The sequence below is a fragment of the Nomascus leucogenys genome, chromosome 16, assembly GCF_006542625.1.
Source record: "Nomascus leucogenys isolate Asia chromosome 16, Asia_NLE_v1, whole genome shotgun sequence".
NCBI classification, from domain to species: Eukaryota; Metazoa; Chordata; class Mammalia; order Primates; family Hylobatidae; genus Nomascus; species Nomascus leucogenys.
In genome coordinates, this window is record NC_044396.1 from 67,875,795 (window position 1) to 67,893,875 (window position 18,081).

Sequence of the window (18,081 nt, forward strand, 5' to 3'; positions counted from 1 at the left end):
GCCAGTTAGGTTTAAATGGTTCATAGTTTTGCCTATTAATATAGCTACTCTAGCTATTTTTTGGTTGTTGTTAGCGTGGTATTCCTTTCTGCATCCTTTCACTTCCTGTCTGTCATCTTATTTAAAGTTGGTCTCTTGTAGACAAAATATAGTTAGGTCTTGCTTTTTCATTCATCCTGATAACTTCTGTCTTTTTAATGATGTTTTTAGCCTATTTACTTTTTGTGTGATTGTACACATAACGGAAATTTATTTTATTTGTTCCTTCTTCTTCCTCCTTCTGCCCCACCTCCAATTTTTGGTCAATTAAACATTTTTCCATTATTCCATTTTATTTCTTCTATTGACTAGTTCTTTACATCTTTAAAAAGTTTACTGGTTTTCCTAGGGTTTACAATAAACATTTTTGACTAATCAGAGTCTACCTTCAAATATACTGCTTTACATATAGTATATGACTTACAACGGTATGTCTCCAATTCTTCTTTTCTGTGCTTTGTGCTATTTTATCATACAATTCAATTTTATACATTTATAAATCAAAATGCTTTGGTACTATTTTTGCTTTAGAAGGTTATCTTTTATACCAATCAAAAATAAAGAAAATAAAATTTATTTTACCTTCATTTGTTTCTTTTCTAGAAATCTTCATTTCATTGTTTAGAACAAAATTTCAGCCTGACATACTTTTGCTTTAGCTTAAAAAATTTCTTTCACAGTTCTTGGAGACTAGGACTTCTTGCAACTGAATTCCCTCAGGTTTTGTTTGTCTGGGAAAATATGTATTTGTCTTTCATTTTTGAGAGATAATTTTTTGGGATATAGAATTCTGACTTAATAGCTTTTTTTTTCTTTTACCACTTTGTCATTTCATTGTTTTCTGATTGAAGTCTGCCGTAATTCTTGTTCTTCTGTATGCTATGTTTCTTTTTCCTCTATTTGCTTCAAGATTTTCTCTGTCTTTTGTTCTCAATAGTTTAAATATGATATGCCTAAGTTTAAGTGTGATATGCCTCTTCTCTTCTTCTTCTTTTTGGAAGTGTAGTTTGTTGTCTATTATTACTTTATGGAAATTCTCTGCTATTATTTTTCAATTATTTCTTCTGCCTCATTCTCTTTCCCTTCTGTTTTTGGGATTCCAGTTACACATACGTTAGAAGATTAGACATGGTAACATTGCTTTGAATATTCTGGGGCTTTGTATTCCTTTATCAGTTTAGGTAGTTTCTACTGACTAGTCTTCAAATCGACACTTTTTCTCCTTTGTGCTGACTTTATAGATGAGTGCATTGAAGGCATTCCTTGTATGCTACTGCTTTTTCTTTCTTTTTTTTGATTGCATTTCCATATGATTCTTTTCTATAGTTTCCGTCTGTTGAAATTATCCACCTTGATGTCTACATTTTACATTTGAGCTTCAACGTTTTATTTATAGTTATTTTAAATTCCATGTCAGATATTTCTAATGAATGTCTCATACCTAAATCTAATTCTGATCATTGCTTTGATTTCTGGGAATATGTTTTCCCTTGACGTTTTGTGTGCCTTATAGTTTTTTGTTGAAAGTTGGTCATCTCGTAAAGGGCATTACAGAATGAAATGAATAGATTTAATTCCTGAAAATGAGTATGCCTTTTGTTGTGCAAAGCCTTTAATGTGTGGGTTTGGATTGATCTGGATATGAGGATTGTTGTTGCTAGACAACACCACATTGCACTTCGAAAGTGAGATGGGGCGTGGGAAAGGGTGAGGGTGGCTGGGCATGGGGAAGAATAATCCTGGGGTGCTTCTTGCCTTCCTTGTGTAACTGTTCTTCTCCCCTACTTTTACATCACAATGAAAGCTTTCTGAAGGCTCTTTTGGTATTTGCAGTGAGCACCCTATGAATTCATGGAAAAAGAACCTGCAGAAAGGTACAGCCTCTACTAGCTTCTCAAGTACACAGGAGCATCACAGTTCTACCAGCCCACATTCAGCCTTTGTCAAATGTTCCATTGTCTCTACCCCAGGTAATTCTGAGCAAGGGCTTATCTTGCCTCAGGATTTGTTCTAGTTGCTTGTGTGCCACCTCAGCTCTCTGATGGGCTCACCAAAGCTGTGAAAATGTAAAGTTAACCTGGCTCTTATTCATTGTAAAGATGGGAGTGATGCTCCTTCAGCTTATTATATCTAAGGGTACAACTGCTTTTTTAATTAAATAATTACACAGTAAATCTTCTAGTTCATATCTTTTATTTAGAAAAAATATTTCCATTGATGTTGAGATTTAAACAGTACATATTGACATTTTTAACAAAGGAAATGGAAACAGTTTCAGATGCTGAAGCTTAGTAGCTCTGCACATGTGGGAGAAAATAATCAATTTATTTCAGCCTATTCTGGGCTGAAATGTCATTTATGTATAAGGCAGGATTAACGGAATACTTCCAGTGATAAAACTGAAGCTGAGAATGAGACAGGGATGATGTCAGAATGAGAGCGAGAGGATACTTCTCTGTCACACAAAACTAAGGCTGAATTTCAAATACCTTCTCCGTCTTTACTATATTGTCCTTAATAAAATGAAACAGCTACAGATAGTAAGAAATTTTATTATTCCCAAGTATCTTCTCTTTTGTCTTCAAGGGATCAAACATTTTTTCGACCATGCATTCATTTACATATTTTTTCTTTTTGAAGAACATTCGTTTTCTATCTAATGGCATACACTCTGTATAGTGTGGGAATATGCAGTGAACAGGACTTCCTAAAACAGCTCAGATAATAGAATACAGGAGAATATACACATAAATTTTGTGACAAATAATATAACAGAATTGCACATAGCAAGATTCAATGCAACCAAGGAGAACTTACATATTATAATGGTGAATAGAGTGGGTGCTGGAGTTAGGTTCAGTGGGTTTGACTTTTGTCTCTTTCACTTACTAATTATACAACCTTGAACAACTTACTAATTTCTTCAGGGCCCTACCTTTAAAATGATAATAATAATAATGGTATCAATTGATAGAAATGTCATGAAAATTTGGTGTGTTAGTTTTAAGTTGAACCATATGAAATTGTCAAGAATCCACTCCTTTTGACCTAGAAAAATGGCGATTTCATATGGTTCAACCTTATGCATTGTAAGTGCTCGGCATAGTGCCAAAAGGTGGCGTAGTGGATTGAACTGTGTTCTTCCTGCCTCAAAGATGTTCAGGTCCTGTCCCCCAGTGCCTGTGGATAAAACCATATTTGGAAATAGGGTCTTGGTAGCTGCAATCAAGTTAAAATGAAAATTAACCTGGATTAGGGTGGACACTAAACGCAATAATTGGTGTCTTTGTAAGAGAAAGGAGAGGGAGATGTGGCTTCAGAGACACAGAGGAGACATACAGGAGGAAAGTCACGTGAAAATGGAAGCAGATACTAGAGTTATGTGTCTACAAGCCTAGGAATGTCAGGATTGCCACCACCAGAAGCTAGGAGGAGACAGAAAGCATTCTTCCCTGGAGTCTTCAAAGGGAACACAGCTCTGTGGAGTTTTTGTTTTGTTTTGTTTTTGATCTTTGAGTTCCTATCTCTGGAACTTTGAGATAATACATTTCTGTGGTTTTAAGCCATCAGGTTTGTGGGAATATGTCACAGCAGCCCTTGGAAACTAATATAGATGTCAATCTTCAGTACATACTATCTATAACTCATAATTAAAACACAGAGGGGAAATGATTCATTTTGATGGAGGAGAAGACATTAAAGAAAGACTTCAGTGGTGATTATTCAGGAAGAAGAAAAGGTCCTTCCAGATGAGGGAATTCCATAAACAAACGTATGAAAAAATAAGCGTCTACTTACACAAATTTGATTGCAATGTCGAAGAGAAATAAAGAATTACGAGTCTAGACATGTATAATCTATGGTAGGTTTCTTATGCTATGCTGGAAATGTAGTTTCTGTACTTTTGGCAGTAAAGTTTCAGAGCCATTTTTTAAAACTATAAGAATCATGTGAACTAACTAATATTTTCTAAATATCAGTGTGGTAGCAGTGTATGGTTTAGATGAGGACGAAGGAGGCTTCAGATGGCTGTTGAAATGGTCATGGCTCAGAACCATGCAGGCCCAGAAGGAGAACAGGAAAAGAATAAGATAAAAGAACTATTTTAGATGTAGAATTTGTATAATTGCAGATTATTTGGAGTGACTGAGAGGAATAAATTATAATTATTTCCAGATTTCTAGTCTAAAATATGAGTGTTATTGAAGTAACATTTACAGAGATGGAATACACATGAAAGAATTTCTTTAGTGAGAATTAGAGAAAAAGTGAGGTTGAGGAAAATATCCAGGTAAAAATTTCTATAGCATTTGGACATGTGGATCTGGACATTTGGGGAGAGCTGCTTACTGGAGTTACAAGGTTTTAGATAGAAGTTGAAGGAGTAATGGTAGCTGTGCTGACCCAGGGTGATTGTGCAGAAGGAAACAGTGAAAAAGGTTGGCAGAGAAAGGGGAATCTGTCATGAAGACTGAAAAGTAGACACACAAAACTGTAGCCTGAGGATGGAAAATAATGAAATGGCAAAACTCAAAGCAGAAATTTCAAGGAAGGGGCTATGTGAAACTCTAGAAGGAGGATGTATCAGTCAGGATGTGTTGAATTATGCTGTGATAACAAGCAACCAGATTTATAGTGGCTTCACACAATAATTACAGATTTACACTTCATGTACAAAACAAGTCACTGAGAGGATAGAGATTATCATAGTTACTCAGGGAGTAGGCTTATGAAGTTTCCATCTTGACATATACTTAAATGATCACTGAAGCCAAAAAAAGGGAATATAATGAATCATGAATGGCTCTTGAAACTTCCACATGTAGTGACCCATGTTACTTCCACTAACATTTCATCAACCAACCAAGTCACATCCCAATGTACCCTAAGGAAGGGGACTTTAGGAAAGAAAGAAAAAAGAAGAAGATTTTATAGAGTTCCTCTAGGAAATAAGAGGAGTTGGGGATGAGTTACAAGCAAATACATTGCTGAATGGGACCGAATGGTGCCATCAGATGAGGACCATCCATTTCCAATAGACAGAGGCAACATTTTTACATCATTTTTTTCTCAGACATTTTTAGTAGCTCTTTCAGAGGAAGAAATGGACAGGAAATTCAATTGACATAGGTTTGTAATTGATCCAGAGAAACGTCACTCAGTGAGGAAAGTAGGTTTTCCTGTGACAGAATAGTTGGCAAGGGTGACCACAAGCTCTGGTTAGGTTGAAGAAAGAAACAAAGACAAAAAAATGGGACAAATATACTGAAAAATAGGGAGAGGCCAAGGAACTAGAGAGCAGGATGAAGTTGAGATACATGTCAAGAGGTTGTAAAGGTCAAGGAATATAAAAAGCTTTTTGTAGTTTCAGTAGTTTGAGAGGTAGGTATGGAGATGGTCTGATAAAGGCAAATGAAGAAGTAGTTGAATGAAAAGGAAATTAAAATATATGTCGCTAGTTTCCTAGTATTTCTCAACCTCATTTGAGAAGCTCCCCGCTTCTTCAACCTTTGATTTAGTTTCATTTTAGGGTTGTGTGATCGAATGTATGACTAGACTTTACTGAAAATTAATGTACTTCAATCAGCAGACTTCAGGCATTGGAACAGGACAGATACGAGATTGAATCCTGTTCTAACTTTTATTAGTAAATTAGCTTGGACAAGTTATTTACCTCTCGCTTTCTTCATTTACAAGTGATAGTTTTTGTTCAACAAATATATATTGATTATCTGCTTAAAAAAATGTGTATTCATAGAATGCCTACTCTGCCAGGCATTCTACTTTGTCTGGAATGTAGCGAGCTTGCAAAAGTAATGACTTTGCCCTTCATCATTGAAGATCCAGATGAAAAACTGAACCCATGGATCTCTTAACATATCCAGTGGGGCAAATAACCCTTCTTTTTCACTTACATAACCCCGATTATTTTTAGAAAGCAATGACCCCAGACATGAAAGCCGAACTATGGTTGATACTAACCAGTATTGTTAATTTGGTTTCCCTTAATCAGTAATTGATCTAGAGGTGAGTACATGGCTCAGCTCAAAACAATTAGATGTAGTGTGTGTCATCTAGAGGACTTCTAGGAAATTTTTCCCTGATTAAAACAAAAAGTCAATGAAAATTAGACCCTTTTTTCTTAGTCGAGGTGTGGTCACACGAGAACATGATGTTAGAGCTGCAGCCATCCTGAGACCATGACAGAAAACCCGTGAAAAGTACCAATTGAACTTTTTGATATTATTGAATGATTACCTTAAACACTTAAATTCAGATTTTATATAATGTGAAGTAATTAAGTGCTTTTGATATTTAAATAATTATGAGTTAAGATATTCCGGCACACAAAGTCAAACATGTGAAATGATTCACTCAGTGAGAATTAACAACTTCCTCTGTATTCTTTCAGTGCTTTACACCTTATATAGCTATTTTTAGTTCATCTTTAGGATCGTGTGCATATGTGGTTTATATGTGTGTGTCCTTTAATAGACTGTAAACTTTCTTTAACAATTTATTTCTCACTTTCCCACAACAAAAGTAGTTTCAGTAAGGAAGTTCTCCCATTTAGTAAAATGACCTCTCATCTACCCAGATCTACCACCCCTAAAACATACAGTCTGTTCTCAATTACTTAATTTTTCTCCATCCACATCCAATCCTTCTGCAAGCTCTGTCAGTTATATCTCTAAAACGTGTCTAAAATCTATCTTCACTGTGACCTAGCCCAAGCTATCATCATCTCTGGCCTCCACTATGGCAACTGATGTCTAAAGGCTGTTAGGACTCAGCTATCCTCCCTCCAGATTTTTCTCAATAAGGCAGTTAGAATGATCTTTTGAAATTAATTGTGAGTGAAATCATAGACTCTTCCCCTCCAAATCTCTCATTGTACTGAAAGTGCAAAATCCTTGCTTCTAGGACAAGGCTATAATATCATGGTCCTGGACTCCTCTCATTTGCCACACTTCATATCCTCTAGCCACATCAGCCTTTCTTTTGTTCTTTTTCCTGTCATAGTGAGTTTGAACTTGCTCTGCCTTCTGAACCACTGTCAAAACCACTTGCTCAACTGTCTGAACCACTTTTCCCCACAGCTCCTGAAATAGCTGCCTCCTCACTGCAGAGGTCTCACCTCTGTGTCACCTTTTCAGAAAGGTGTTCTTTGATTAGCCCCTACACAATAGGAATTCCCCTCTCACCCTCACTTCCTTCCCTTTATTTCCTTTATAGCTCTAGATACAAACTATATGATATTGACTTGTTACCTATTGGTTTTTTTGGTTGTTTGTATATCTGTCCTACCCAACATAGTATAAGTTCCAGGAGATCAGGGACTTTTTCTGTCTGACTGGTAATGCTGTGTCTCTACGTTTAAAACAGTCCCTAGTGAGAGATATGTTGAAGGATACAAAATTACACCTAGACAGGAGTAAGTTCTAATGTTCTATGGCACTGTAGGATGACAGTAGTTAACAATAATATATAGTTTCAAATAGCTAGAAAGAGGATTTGCATGTTCCCAACACAAATAAATAATAAATGTTTAAGATGATGAATATGCTAATTATCCTTATCTCCCATCCAAGTATTAACCAATCCTGACCCTGCTTAGCTTCCAAGATCAGACGAGATCGGGTGCGTTCAGGGTGGTATGGCCGTAGACTGATTACCCTTATCTGATCATAATACATTATATATACCAAAACATCACTATGTACCCCAGAAATAGGAACAACTATTACATGTCAATCAAAAAATAAGTATATAAAAACAGTTCTTAGTGCATAACTGATCACTAAATATTAGTTGAATGAATAAAATTTTGTTCTCTTTCTCCTGTTTATCCGCTCCAGTGTTTACCATAGAGATCTGCATGTCATGAATACTTGAAAAATATGTTTGTTCAAGATATCTTTTATTAAACATCTTTTATATGCACAGCTTTGTGTAAAGCACTGAGGATACACTGGTGGAAAAAAAATTAAAATCCTATGTTTCTTCTAGCTATGTTGTAAAATATTCAAGAAAACCCTTTACCTACCCATGTAAGCTGAGGGACCTTGATTTCTGCTGATTTCCAAGGTGTGAATGTAGTTCAAACCCAGAACAGCCTTAATTTGCATGCTTAAAACAAATGTACTTCCTTTTTTCAATGTCAAATGAATCACTACATTTTCAACACTTGATGATCCTTACTATCATGAAATATTCCACAATTAACAAAAATATTTAGACAACATTCATTTGTAGAATCATAATATAAAGTAGTCTCTGTTTTAAAATGGAATACTGCCTAAGGCTAGTTCTTACCAGGAGTTCTGTGCTTCCACATTACACATGCCTTAATAGTTTGTCTGAACTCGACAACAGTTTTTAATCCTTGGCAATGCAAGTGTTTCTCTTACATTCATGAATCTCAGTGATCTTTTCTGGTTGCTGATCTCAAGTACACAGCTTCTCCTTTCCTTTTATCATGCTTTTATTATAATTCCTGTTAACCCCTTACTTCCAAGAGAGTTGATTATTTCAGTTAACTGCTTTCTTCCTACAAAGACGATTTTTCTTAAGAAAAACAAGGACTTGAAATGGAATAAAAAATGGTTCTTATTTGCCTTCAAATAATCACAGATTAAGATGCAACTACCAATAATGGGTGAGAACTCAATGAACATACAAGAGAGGGAACCAATCTCATTATTCTTACCTCTTAGATTCAGTATTATACTCAACTAGTATATAGAAAAAAAAGATGACTTTACTGAATCAAATATTTTTGCTGTAAGTCCATTTTGTCAAATATCTTAAAGATTAAAGAGATATTTGGGTTATGCATAAATAAAATAAGTAAGTATAATTATTTATAATATGAAAAGAAAAAAAGACAGCATATTTACTCCGGTAGTGAGTAATAAAAGAGTGGCAGAAGTATCATGTAAAAAAAAAAAAAAATCATCACAACTCTCCAAGAAAGAATCAGAGTGAATACTGGGATACTAGTTCTTCCAAAGATTTGCACACAATGGGAGAGAAAGCTGGAAAGCTACGCAGACCTAGGAATAAGATACAGCAGTCTCGAAGGCAAGAGAAGGCCTTGTAGATCATGATTTAAAAAGCTATGGATGACAGGATGACCGGAATCTATTTAGAGCTTGACCAATGTCAGAGGTTAGATAAATTAGTTGGACAAGGGCATTAAAGAAAAACAAGCATCAGTTGTTTTGAGGTGTGGTTGTTTGGCAAGAATAAATCAATTACACATTTTCAAACTAAGCAATTTAATGTTAGGTACTTCATGTCCCTCTTCTCTGTGGAAGCCTGAATTCAATGACTGGCTGATTCGGGGATATAATACAATTCAATAAGGCAATTTCAAACTAAGCAAATTAATGTCAGTAGCAGGATGGCGGATTTGGGTTTAGTTTAGAGTTTTATTAGTAAACTCCTACTCATCCTTTAAGACCCACATCAAATATATTGACTCTCCTTTGAAACTGTTTGATAGATTGGACTGTTGCTTCTGAATCTTTAATCATATGCCCTTTGTAGAAGTTGCATTCCACGGATTTCCCATGTGTTTTTCAGTACCACCCACTAGTGAGGGTGGGGCATATTTTTTTGCCCTATAAATGTTGAGCTTGGCCATGAAGCTTGCTTTGGCCAATGGAATGTTAGTGGGAGGATGGGACATGAGCAGAGTCTTTAAACATGCTTATGCGATTTGTGTTGTCCTCTTGCATCATTGTAATTTGTCATAAGAGGAACACACCTCAGTAGTCACTTTCCTTCAGCCAGGTCTAAGAGTAAAGACACATGGGGCAGACCAGATCATGACAGGAAGCTTGGAGTCCAGCCGATCATAGCAAGCCCAGATCAGCTGAACCACCGCTGACTTGCAGAACTATGAATATGAAATTTCACATTTGTTATCATAAGTCACTGAAATTTTGAAGTTCTTTATTACATGGAAAAGTTGGCTACCTCACCTTTTTTAACACTCCCACATGCAGAATTTTCTATTTCCTATAATATGCTCCCAAGGTACTCTGAATCAGTATCTATTATAGTACATTGCAACTAGTAAATTATCTTGTTCAAATATCCATTTCTCCTAAAGCACTGCAAGCAACTTTTCCATTAGGACGTATTTTATTGCTGTTTTTATTTCACCTGCCCTCAAAGTGAAATACTATCTAGCTCAAGGTAAACAATCGTGTTTATAATAGATCTGCGTTCTATGTGAATATGCACAGGAAAAGGTCTCAGGCATATTTGTAAAACAAATCCAGTCTGAGATATTTTGAAGCATACATATCCTACCCACCATATATTGTCTTATTTCAGGGTTTAAAAAAAATCTCCATTTTAAAGATAGAAGGAAAAAAAAAACATACGATGTTATGAATGGAATATTTGTGTTCTCCCAGAATGCATATGTTGAAATCCTTACCCCAGTGATGTGGGGATTTGGGAGATAATTAGGCCATGAGAGCAGAGCCTATCTGGAACAAATGTCCTTATGAAAGGAACCCAGAGAACTCTCTTGCTATCTCTTAGCCATGTGTGGATATAAGAAAAGTCAGTAGTTTGCAGCCTGGAAGAGGGAATTCACCAAATCCCAGCCATGCTGGCATCTTGATCTCAAAGTTTCAACTTCCAGAACTGTGACAAATACATTTCTATTGTTTATTAGCCATCAGTCTGTGGTACATTTTTATAGCTGCCTGAAACTGACTAAGACATAATGGAAAAAAAAGTTAAATAAACTATGTGGTATCACAAAACAATATTTGTATGACATTCATAACGTTAGTACTGCCAGTTTAAATGCTAAGTCAATGCTAACTCATTCTCATTTTTGGAGCCTATTAAAGAGCTAACTATTACTCTATTCTGGTTCTGCTCGTGCAACACACTTTTATGTTGCTGAATAAATTCTATTTAGACATTAGCTTTTGCTCATATAAACTATTTTTGAATAGATGAAAAGCAGTGATAAAACCAGTTCCTAACTCAGAGGCTTAAGTTGCCCACGCAACTGAATAGCTGTGGATGTAAATACACGTCGGGATGAAAACGTGAAATTTTTGTGTACCACTTAGAAAACAATTTTTACATTTAGTCCTGAATGTATAGTTAAAAAATCAGACTAGAATTTGATGTATAACAAAGTGAAAGTCACAAAACTCTTAAGCCCCAAATTGTCAAGTAGAGTGATTTCTAGTTTTAAACAACATAGGTCCATTAGACTATTGGATATGACTCTTGTTTTATTAGAATTCTAAGACTATATATTAATTATTCACATAGGACAGTTCAAACACACTGTACAGTGAAGTGCCCTTACTGTTTGTTAAATGGTAGTTGACACTATGCCGCATTGCCCACATGTCCCGTTTAGGACTCTAGTTCTTTTCCTCTGGGAGTTACTTTCAACCAAAGAGGAACTCTTCATGTCCCTCTACTCTGTGGAAGCCTGAATTCAATGACTGGCTGATTTGGGGATAGAAAACTGTACCCATGGCCCCAAGTTGGGACGACTCTAAAAACCATCTCAGCCTTCGGGCTCCCTGTGGGGTCAGCTGAGACTTCCACTGAAATTATATCAAAGCTCAACTTCACCCTCTGCCCAGTAGTGCTGTCTGCACCCCTCCGTATTTGTTTGTCATAAGAGAATTTTGTAACAAACTTCTTCAACACTAATCTCTATCTCAGTGTCTCTTTCCTGGGCACCTAACCTACAACACATATGATGTCCAATAAATGCAATTTGACAACATTAATTAAATCTACCTTAATTTTACTAGAAACTGGAAAACAAGATAAAATCGTGCAGTATTGCCCTCCAAGAGCTCACAGTTTTAATGTTAAAACATAACTACTGGCTGGGTGTGGTGGCTCACGCCTGTAATCCCAGCACTTTGGGAGGCTGAGGTGGGTTGATCACCTGAGTTCAGGAGTACAAGACCAGCCTGGCCAACATGGTGAAACCCCGTCTCTACTAGAAATACAAAAATTAGCTGGGCCCAGTGGCGCATGCCTGTAATCCCAGCTACTCTGGAGGCTCAGGCAGGAGAATCACTTGAGCCCGGGAGGCGGAGATAGCAGTGAGCCAAGATTATACCATTGCACTCCAGCCTGGGTGACTCCAGCCAGCGAGACTCTGTCTCAAAACAAACAAACAAACAAAACTATCATATAATGCAGTAAGAGCCAGAGGAGAGATGAACTGATCATTACTTCATTTTTTTATTGTGATTTGTGAACGTACCAGTGACTGCCCCATATGACAAACTAAATCCCTTAAAGTTAGTCAGTGCCCTATGACTAATTCTAGCCAATGGAGTAAAAGCAGAAATGACATATTCCAGGTTCAGGCAGAAACATCTTTGAGCTGGAGGTGAATTTCCCATCTCTCTTTGTCCCTGTTATGGCAAACAAGAAGCCTCAGTTGAGATTTCAGCATAATGAGATAGAAGCAGTCTGATCATCAGAGTCACCAGACCAGACCCACAGTGGCCTTTGCATAAAACGAATATATATATATACACACACACATATATATACACATATATATACACACACATATATATCCCTGATATGTAATATATATATATATCCCTGATATGTAATGCCATAAGGTTAGAGATTTGATAATGCAACAAAACCTAGACCATTCTGAATAACATATTACTTTTTATTTATACCAATTTGGCAAGAAAGATGAGATTTAGAGGAAATTTCCCAGACCTATGATATTCAAACTATACACTAAGTGATTGATGATTGGTTCTTATATAGAAAAGAAAATCAATCTTCCTTAGAAAGAGGAAATAAACAAAGACCTAACTCGGTGGATCAGGAAACAATAAGTTGTTATAGGATTTTAGAGTTTGAACTATTAATCCAGGCTATGAAAACTGTGAAAATCTATGCAGTTTTTGTGTGTGGGCACATGTTTCTGGGAATAATATGTCTTCAGGAATGTTCAAAGCATAGTTTAGGTGAGATTCAAGGGTAGGAGATATGGGGGAAAGAGAAAATTAGCTTGAAATGAGGACAAGGAGTTGGAATTTAGGAGGACTAGGAACACGAGGACTAGGCAACTTTATTAAGCTGAAAATAGCACCATGAGATGTCTTTTGCTCAGTTCATTTTCTTAATTTACTATTCAGTTCACAGTAGGAAAAATGCCCCTATGACTTTCAGGACAATGTCTAATCTCTTTTATTTATTTAATTTATTTGTTTGTTTGTTTGTTTGTTTATTTATTTATTTATTTATTTATTTATTTATTTTGAGACAGACTCTCGCTCTGTTGCCCAGGTTGGAGTGCAGTGGTGTGATTTAGGCTCACTGCAACCTCCACCTCCCGGGGTCAAGCGATTCTCCTGCCTCAGCCTCCTGTGTAGCTGAGATTACAGGCACACGCCACCATGCCTGGCTAATTTTTGTATTTTCAGTAGAGACAGGGTTTCACCACGTTGGTCAGGCTGGTTTCGAATTCCTGACCTTGTGATCTGCCCGCCTAGGCCTCCCAACGTGCTGGGGTTACAGGTGTGAGCCACCGTGCCCGGCCATCTAATTTCTTTAACTTGGACCTTTAGGCACTCTAGAATCTAGGTCTCACCAACTTCTCTAATGACAGTAGTTTGGTGCCTGAGCCCTGAAGAGTGACTGTGTAAATTTGAATCCTCACTCTACCAATAACTAGGTGTCATACATAAAATAAGGATAATAACACTACTTACTTAAAATGTTTGCTGAGATTAAACGAATAGATAGATGTAAACTATACTTAAAACAGTGCTCAACATAAGGTACAAACTCAATATGTTACGTGTTTGCACGTGCTGATCCCTCAGGCTTCTCACCTCACCACCCAGTCCCTGAAATAACACCCATTCATTTCTCAGTTCACAGAGTAGATGGTACTATTTTTCACAATTCACAGAGTAGATGGTCCCTCCACAACTCAGTTAAGTGATTATGCATGCCCTTTGACAATACCCTGGACTTTCATGTATACTGTAGTATAGTTTAATCATATCTTTATGTGTGTGTGTGTGTGTGTGCACCTGTGTGTATGTATGCATATATGTATTATGGACTTCTGATTATAAATTCTCTAAAAAATGAATGTTATTAAAGAATTTTAGTAGAAAAATGACAGTATCTGCATATGTCTAAGAATCACTCTGAAAGTTGTATTGGAAAGAGTTTCCATGGGAAAAAAAAAATCTCTAAACCTGGCTCAACCTTCTAGAAAGAAGTTACAGAGGTCTAGGTGAGGAACTATGGAGATGTTAACCAGGTTAGTATTTATGTAATTGTGAGATATGGTTGGATTCTGGGTAAATTTTGAAAGCGAAGCCACAGAATATTCTGATTGATTGAATGTGGTATGTAAGAGAAATAAAAGAGCTGAAAACTATTTTAATTTTTTGTCCTGTGTATCTGGAAGGATAGAGTAGTTGTCTATTGAGAAAGATAAGACCATGGTGGAATAGCTATTTGGAAAAATAAACAGACTTAAGTTTTGGGTTGCTGAATTTGGGACATGTATTGGACATCTCACTGGACATGATGGGTAGGCATTTGGTTATGCCAAGACTGAACTTCCATAGAAAAGGAGTTGGGAGATGTAAATTTGGGAGTTGTCACCATATAGATGATCTTTAAAGCTATAAGACCAGATGAGAGAAATAGGGCCTGAATGTAGGAGCAGAGAGAACCGATGTACAAGCCTTGTAGATCTCCAACATGTAAGTGTTCAGGGAGCCAGACAATGATCTAACCAAAAAAGATTATAATAAAGCAGTAAGTAATGGAGAAAGAAAACTAAGAACATATGGTGATCTGAAAGACAAGTACAATGAATCCATTGAGAAAGAGACTTCTTTTACTTCCTTTTTAAGATGGGAGAAATAGCAGGATGTTTATATGCTGATGAAATGACCCAGTAAACAGCAAAGATTAATGATGCCAGAAAGGAAGGTGAGAATTGCTGTAGTGCTTCCCTTGAACAGGCAAGAGGGGTTAAGATCTGACACACAAGTGGAATGGCTGAATTTAGATAGGAGAATAAATAGTTCATCTCTGGTGTTAAACAGGAAGGCCAAATCTGGAGGTGCAAGGCTGGTAGCTAGGAAGATGTGGTGGAGGAATTTGTGAAAGTTCCCCTCCTTATTTCTATTAGTTTCTCAGTGAAATAGGAAGTAAGGCAATCAGCCGAGCCTCAGTTTCCCTATATGTAAAACTAGAGTGGTGGATGGAGCATATTTCTGTGATTCTGTCAGTGGGTATTAATTGCAAAGCACACACTCAAAAAGATTCAAGAGCTGACTATCAGCTCTGCATATTTGATTAGTAGGAAAGAGCTTAAGAAGCAAAATTATTACCATTATAGTCTCAGAAAATGACAAATGTCCTAAGTTTTATTATATTTTGCTAGTGTGACACCCCCATAGTTCCTGGCACATTTATGATTTCTATAGGAACAAGTGCAGAAACTGTCTTGGAGATTGACACAGCCCATCTGTTTTAAAATAGCTTGTGTTATAAAATGCCATATTTTCTCCTAACATCCTCTTACACTGAAGCAGACAAAAAAAGTTGGTATTATTAAGATATTATCTTTTAAAATATTCACCTATGTAGGACCGTGATCTTTCTTTAAACACAACTAGTTTGATGGTAGATAATTGGTTAGTTCAGGTTTTCTCCCCTAATGCAGGATCACTAGTGATTGACTAATGCTGCATACCTCCTTTCCCTTTAATAATGAGTCTAAAATTAATTTCTAGTAACAGATAAAAATAAAGTGTTATGTCTGCTTCATGAGGATATGCTTTCTGTTCAAAATCTTGGTTTTCTTGACAGAAGCTCCAATTAGAGACTGAAGCAACTACAGAAAAATATAAGGGATTTTCAAAAATTATGATACAGGTACAGCTTCTGAGTCAAAAAAAAAAGCTGCTTTAAAATGTGCTGGGTTTTTGTTGTCATTGTTTGAAGTTTGATATTCAGTATTTTAATATTTCAGGTAAAAGAGTCTCATATCTTCTATGTAGATGAACTGCCCGCATTTCAATTTAAAGTAATGATGTGAACAATTTCACTTCATTACTTCCAGCTCTAGGTTCACAGTGTCTATGTTAATGCCTACCAATGAAACATGAAAAGAACAAAGACTTCTAATTTGTATAATGGGCTTGAGTGAGATGGTTGCTTTCACCTCATGGATGAACACACTAAGTGATTTTTAAAAATTGTTAGAACCCAGAAACATATGGTATGTCAACATCACATGCCGCTCTCAAGCAAATATACTGGAGAGAAGTGAAACTCTTTTCTTCATACAGTGTGTATCTTGTCAAAATGCAGTTACTAGGAAAACTCATGGTTTCTATTTCAAAGGTCACAGATTTCTGTCACTGAGTCTCTTTTCATGTGAGTGTAAGAAAATAGTAAAGTTGAAATTTCTAATCTTTCAAAACCAATTTGTGGTACTTTTACAAATAATATCAATTGAATCTGTTCAGGTTAAATGCAACAACGAAGTATGTGAAAAGATCTAAGAAGATCGAATGCCTGCAGTAGAGCACAGTGTACACTGCACCACAGTGGTACAGTGGTATCTACAGATTCATACAATGTAACCTGCTAAGGCATTTTATAAGTATTGGGTAAAGTTTTCAGTGACTTCAAAGCCTAGTGCTCACACGTATATTCTGGCAGATGAATAAAAAAATACAGGTAATTGTCCATATTATCTACCGATTTCATTGTGTGTTTTCCACAAGTATCAGTCAGCTATTTAAATGCACAGTATATTTGTCTTTGTTCCTTTTAATTATAATGTATGTTTTCCTTCCTGAATTTGATATTGAAGCATGTATTGTAAATTACTTTAAACAGGAAGACCCAAGGTTTGCTGCAGATAAGATAATTTCATCCACCACCTAAAACATGCAAGGGTATCTGGATACAACAAAAGAAAATGAGACTTATTAGAAAGCTGTTCAAATAAATATTGATTTCAAATGACCTTCAGACTAACCAGATTATGGTTCTAAATATTTTCTTATTTTGATACATTTAGTAAACATGGCTTAAATATTTTTATACCACATTAAATAATTGTATTTTTAATGCAGACACACAAAAAATATATAAAAAGGAAAGTTTAAGTCCTTAGTTTTAAATTACATGGTTACAATGGATTCCTTTGGGTATGCCTATATAAAACAAATACTGTTCCTTAAATTCTTTAAATTCTTTAAGGAACAGTATTTGTTTCACTTTGAAACAGGCAGTCTTGTAAGTTGCTGCCAGTAGTATATGAATGAAAATACAAGTCAACATATTTGTATATAAGTGAAAAATACTCAGTGAGTTTATCAAACTGTTTATACACTTGAGTCATATAATACCTATTTCAGATTTATTGACTCATTTATTCAACCAATATTGATTTAGTGATTATCATTCTATATGGTTGGAGATAGGGAGTAGGAAGAAAACAGCTAAATTCTGGCCTCACGGAGCTTACATAAAGGAAGACCGAAAGAAGACACCACAATATTTAAATATCCAAGTTATTTTAAGATTGCAATGAACACAAACCAAAATGCTAAGTTAATATAGAAATGGTAAGAAACACTAGCCAAACCATGAATCATCATTTTGAGTTCACGAATACAGAAAGTTAATAGTTTGTTTAATCAGTGCATTTTACCATTGTTAGTCCATGGGAATATTTGTCGCATCAGGCCTCCTTTTAAGATATGGTGTATTGTATAAAATATTTATAAAACAAAAAAAGGACTAATTTTGGTAGCTGAGATTGATTAAAGAGAATATGTTCCATGGATTTGCTCATTTTCTTTTATATTTAGAATGGCAGTCATATTGGTAATTGTAGTATATCATCCACAAATGCTGTCCATATTTATAACTGATCTCATGTATATTGAGCTCCTGATCTAGGCACTACGGATTGAGGGACGAAATAGATAGATGCAGTCTCTGCTCCTC